Below are 5,862 nucleotides of genomic sequence, written 5' to 3' on the forward strand. Positions count from 1 at the left end.
GCTGGAAGGCAGCTGGCATCCAGGTAGCTCCACTGAAGGTGTCTGCAGTGAGTCAAGCAGCAAATGGGCCACAAAACGGTGAGTTTCTGAGCGGGAAACTTAATTTCTGATTTGGGAACTAATCCAAGCCGAAGAACAAGTGTCATCTTTCCTTGTGTTTAGGCATGGGTAATGCTGTGTCTGAACCTTGGCTAGTTTTCTAGATGCCTTTGTCACTGCAGACCCAATTCCCTTTGCCTGTCCTCCCCATTACAGGGCACAAGGGGGCAGCCCCGTTTCCAGATCCATTTGGTTTTTCTTGTCCCTGTGTGCTGCAAAAAGCTCTGAAGTGAGCACATTTGGAAGATGCCGTTTGGTTTTGTTTTTACCGGTGTCTTTCTAATGGAAAGAGCTCTTTGGAGGTACTAAATTATCAATTTTCTCACAGGTACCCAGAGTGCTGATTGTTACGGTTGTTTTTATTGATGTCTGGTCTGGAAACAGATTGCAGGTTTTGTTGTTTTTAATATAACGTGACATGTCTCAGCATGCAGCCACAGTAATGTGATATAACGGGAAATCGCCCAGTTCTGAAAGTACAGCCGTGGGTTATTGCCCTTTGGCTGGAAGCAGGCTTCATTTTTTCTCCTTTGCGGTTCTCAATCAAGGCAGATAACTCAAACCTTTGGCAAATTCTGTGTGTGAAACTGCATTGTTGTAACACACATTACCATACTAACTCATGTCTGTGGGTATCCAAAACCCAGCTCGCTCCTGTTTTGGCAATTCGATGGTATATGATACAATATCTGATTGGATGTATAGAGTCAGCTTAAGCTTTTCTCCCTGGCTCAGGAAATCCGGTTTTGTCCACTTAAGAATTTTTGGGCAGCAAAGCTAAACTTATGATGGTGGCAAAAGAGATTTTGAGGTGGAAATGGGGATGTTTGGGAGCTGGGAAGTGCCAGTGGTTATTGGGGTGGCTGCAAGGTGTCTGGGGGGGAGCAAATGTAACGGTGGGGGCAGCAGCGAGGGAATGCTGGAGGAAGAGAGCTGACAGCAGCCAGAGTCCGGATGAGATGAGGGCAGGGAGAGACCTGGAAAAGCATCTGTGGAGTTTTGGAGGCCCAGCGGGCTGGGAGGAGGTACTCGGGGTGCTCAGCTTTGCCACCAGCTGCCTCTGAGAGGGGGGAAGAGTGCTGTGGGGCCAGCTTGGTGCAGTGCTCAGCTGTCTTGAAGCCAGCACATATAATTGCTGATCTTGCACCGGCTTTTGTGAGCTGCAAAAGAAAATGAGTTGTTAGCATCTGTCCTTTCACAGTTCTACTGAATTCTTTTTCATTTTTTTCTCCATTGCACCAGAAGGGGTGCACCGATTCCTTCTTGGAAAGGAGAGGGAAATGCTGAGCCTGTGCTGTTGAACCCGATGTCTAAACCTCTGTTTTCCAGTTAGTGACAAGCCAGAGGCCGTGGAGAAGGATTGCTGGCACCTCCTCAGGGCAGTGCAGTCTGTCTGTCCTGCCTGCCCCCAGCCGGACGGGCTCAGCCTGGATCCCATTGGTGTGAGGGGATGGGGTAAGCATGCAGAGAGCACTAACAGTACTGCCGTGTGCTTAGAAGCACAGGTGTGCTGGGGACACAGGTGGCACATACCTGAGGCTGCCTTTGCCTGCATGAACCTGATATTTGTTGTCTTTTTAACCCAGGGTTACCAATGAAACAAAGATTAAGTGACTGTTTGCTCTTGCTGTGCTCCTGCCTGTCTCTCTGTCCCTGCTGGTAAGTGCTGTGCTGTTTGGCCCTAAGATGGCGATGTCATTAATTCGGAGAAACAGCACCTGAATGGGAGAACAGAATCCTAGAAGATTGCTCATTTGTGGAGCTCCCATTTTATTGGGCAGCAGGACATGGTTTGCTGTGATGGTGTAGGAAATGTGCCTAAGTAATGCATCTCCTGTTGGGATGGTGGGGGAAACCAAGTCCTGGCTGTGCACACAGAAGCAGTTGCCTACATGTTGCATCAACCTCCTTGTTCTTAAAGTGAGTAATGCAATGCTGTCAAAAAGCATAAGGATGGCTTCTCTACGAGACAGCCCTGCTCTCGAGGGGTAGGGTATCCATGGTCTATCCAGGGAGTAGATGCTGTTGGAGTAAAAGGAGCAGCTGCTGCTGCTGACTGCATTCATGGAGTACTCTGCCTTGCTCATATGGAGCAGAGCATCCCTCGTAGGGCTGAACCGCAGCCTGCTCTGTGCTGCCAGGGTTGACAGGAGGAGTGCTGGCTGTGAAGAGGATCCTCCTTCAAAAATGTTTACGGTGAGCCTGCTCCTTTACGCTGAAAACATTTTTGTTTCATATTCTGGGTTTTATTTTTAGCTGCTCTGCTGTGAAATGTCTCACTTAAATAGACCCCGTTCTCTGTTTTTGGTGTGCTTCTGGCATAAAGTCAATAAACTTATTAAAGTGGAATCTCTGGAGAATTTCACAGAACTTTCTGAGATTGACAACAGGTGGAACAAATGCATTGCAGGTTATATTTAAACGGCACTGATTTGAGGCAAGTGTTCATGTAGGAAATGAACTCATGGCTATTCCCAGCTGAGCACTTATGCCCACAGACAGGGGGTGTTGGAAGGGGCAAAGAGCCTCCTGCTCTGTGTTCCTGCACCATGGTGTGGCCAGCTGGGTTTCTGTTGTTCCCAGGGGTTGCTGATAGACTTTGTTCAGTGCAGTGCTGGAATATGGTGTGATAGGAGCTGAAGTAAACCTCCTGATGACCCCAGTCCAGTGGGAATACCTACAGGAGAAAGACAAACACTTGAACTTGCAGCTTATTCTTCAAAGTAGAGCTATAAAACCTTCTAAAGGCATCCGGAGAGGTAAAAACTTATAGCTCTGAATATAAAACGTCCTAAATTCAAGTGAGATACTGACTTCAAGACAATTTTTTTTTTTCCCCCACTGTGAGCTTTTTCAGCATCATGTATGCTAACTTGTCTTTCCTGGTACTGCAGAAAGGGTACTCACCATTTCTGTACTCTGTTACAGGTGCATTTTCCCCTTAGATTGCCTAATTGGTTTATATAATTAACTTAAACCTGGAGCAATTGTTCCTAATCTGTGCTTAGCTTGAGGTTTTCAGCCTGTGTCACACTTGAAAAGAAGCTTCTGGGCCTGTGAGTGTACTCATTACACTTTCAGCTGCATCCAGTTGATTAAATACTAGGTGCTGCTTCCTTCTGGAAACCTTGTCTCTCTAATAAATCTTTGGAGGCATAAAGCAGAGATTCTGCACATCCTAATGCACGTTGCGCAAGGAGCGGGGATGCTGAGGCTGTACTGTTGGTTGGGTTAGGAGCTGGTAATAGGGTTTGATGGACCTATGCTGACAGCGTTCGGGAGCTAAAGCAAACAAACTCTGCTGGCAGTTTGCATTTTTGTCTTACAGGGGACTACGGCGGCTTCCCTGATATTGCTGCACTGGCATGTGAAGCAAAGCTGTCTGTTATCGCTCATGCTTCAAGTGCTGAGAGAAACTTTAGAGACTGCAATCATCTTCTACTCAGGAGCAGAGGCAGTTCTTGCTGTGGGAAATCTCCCTGGGAAATCAGTCTGAGATCTCCCAGCTTCTCTGCCAGAGGTGTTCTGCCAATTTGAGGGAAAAGAATCGTTCTTATAAATAAATCCTGCGGCGAGCTTCTGAGGTGAGGGACTCCTGGGAAAAGGTGTGTTCTTGGAAAAGTGAAAAAAGTGCAGGCAGTGATGGGGTGGGGGAAAGCGTATTGAGCCACCCTATTTGTGAGGAGAAGACTAAGGCCCTTGTTTTAGGGTAAGGGCTGCTCCTGGCTTAAGGGTGGGAAGGGAGCTCCTTTGTCAACACCCTTTTATTTGCTTTTGGGGGCAGAGATGGCTTTGTTCTGGGGAGTAAGGTAAGGCACATCCCCTTGTTCACCTCGTGTAGTGCCTGCATGGCCCCAGTATGTGATGTCCAGCATGGGTGGGTGCCTCTCTTTGAGGCATAGTTGTGTTTTGTAGTCACAGCACTTTGTGCCAGCACTTTGATATCTAGTGGGGTGCATTGGGGTCTGCTGCCGGGTTGCTTGGTGCTTAGGAGCTGTAGATACATGCAGGGGGCTCCTCTGGCGATGTGACCACTTCCAGCTCCTTCCTGCTGCCAGGTTTCTTAGCAGTGCGGTGCTCTTCCACACTGTGCAGCACACCAGTGGGGATGTGAGCCTGGCAAACAGGGGAGGCCAAGCTGGGGTTCACAGATGTTGCACTGCAGTTTATGGACAGATTTCCTTTGACATCTTCTGTTCAAAAGAGCTTGAGGTCCTTCTTGTAACGGCTGGTGGCAGATGTTGACCTCAGGCTGCGACTGGGCAGCCCAAAGGGGTTAGAGCAGCCCTGCGGGCCCACATGGGTGCTCAGGAGAGGAAGATGTAGATGTGTTTTAAAATTGTTCTAAATGTACCAAAAGAAAACTTTTTTTACCTTAACTCCCTTCCAAACAGAAAAATGCCGTGATAAACATCCTTGTTCTTCACCAAAACTGTCAGCACATTTTTCAACCTTCCCAAAATGTATTTTGGCACTGAAGATGAATGCAAATAATTTCCATGTATAACATTTTTATTTTCTGGGGGAAACAAACATTGCTTCTGCGAAGGGAAGCCTAACTTTTGAAATAGTCTCTTTGTATACACTGAGCATGAAGGCCAGTACTTTATAATACTCACAGTATTGGTAACTTGGCAACTTTTTAAATCATGAAAGATTTACATAAGTGCTGCAGAGTTGGAAATGTTTCATGACATGTTCATTCACACTAAATCAGGCTCTGCCTTTTTAGAGTTTTCTTTCTAGACAGTTATGCAAATGCAAAAAGACAGGAATGGATTTAAAATGATTTTCAGCACTGGAAGATTAGCAGAAAGTGACAGACTGCCACAAAACACTGCCATCTCTGCTCCTGCGGACTTCCAGCTCTGGTAGGGATAGGATGGGCAGCAAAGAGAAGGAGGAGGAAGAGATTAAGGGTTTTAGTTTTCTTGTCATTATTGGAACCTTTATGTGCTTGGGCGGGATGATGAGTCTGTTTCTGCAAAGTGGCTGTTATGAAACCATAAGGGTTATAGAGAAACCAGGTTCACGCCTTGACCGAGCCTGGTATGTAACTTCTGTAGTTGAGTGAGTTGGGGGTGTTCAGCCTGGAGAAGAGAAGGCTCCAGGAAACCTTACAGTGGCCTGCCAGTGACTAAAGGGGCTGCAGGACAGCTGGGGAGGGACTCTGTGTCGGGGGGTGTGGTGATAGGACAAGGGGTGGTGGCTTTAAATTGAAAAAGGTAGGTTCAGATTAGATATAGGGAGGAATTTCTTTACTCTGAGGGTGCTGAGGCTACCCAGAGGAGCTGTGGATGCCCCATCCCTGGGTGTGTTCAAGGCCAGGCTGGGTGGGGCTGGGGGCAGCCTGGTGTAGCGGGTCCATGGCAAGGGGCTGGAATTAGATGATCTTCAATGCTCCTTCCAACCCAAACCATTCTGTGACGACTCTTCACCCATCCTTAACTGAAAACAAACTAGGAAACTTCTCCTTGAGGAAACTTCTCCTTGGATCCTGCAAGGCATCTACACTGATAACTCTTTCTTGTTTAAGTGGCTGCACTTATTTGCTGCCCTGGATATAGGGAGTTGAACTAGCTTCTACCACGTGACGGGCACAGGGCAGAATTATCCTGTCCTGTTGCGGTCCCACCCCAAATCCCCCAAATTGGCAGTGTGGCGTTGAATACCCCTCACCAAAAAAGATATTTCTCAGAACCCTGAAATGGTCAGCTCTCCCTATGGTCTTTTAAAGGCTGCATTGCCCATTGTATTTTCTAT

The 5,862-nt window shown here is 47.3% G+C and overlaps 1 long non-coding RNA gene across 2 annotated transcripts; it reads left to right on the top strand.

The window, feature by feature from the left end:
• The first annotated feature begins 306 nt into the window (after positions 1–306).
• Positions 307–3,550, top strand: LOC118250363 (uncharacterized). 2 transcript variants are annotated; one of them, XR_004779433.2, is made up of 4 exons: positions 307–401; positions 1,429–1,554; positions 1,686–1,758; positions 3,428–3,550. It is a non-coding gene; the product is annotated as an uncharacterized LOC118250363 (long non-coding RNA). The 2 variants fall into 2 exon arrangements; XR_007708364.1 differs by lacking the exon at positions 3,428–3,550 and having other exon boundaries at positions 1,686–1,799.
• Positions 3,551–5,862: the final 2,312 nt, after the last annotated feature.

This window comes from Cygnus atratus, chromosome 5 (genome assembly GCF_013377495.2).
Source record: "Cygnus atratus isolate AKBS03 ecotype Queensland, Australia chromosome 5, CAtr_DNAZoo_HiC_assembly, whole genome shotgun sequence".
In the NCBI taxonomy this organism is placed as follows: Eukaryota; Metazoa; Chordata; class Aves; order Anseriformes; family Anatidae; genus Cygnus; species Cygnus atratus.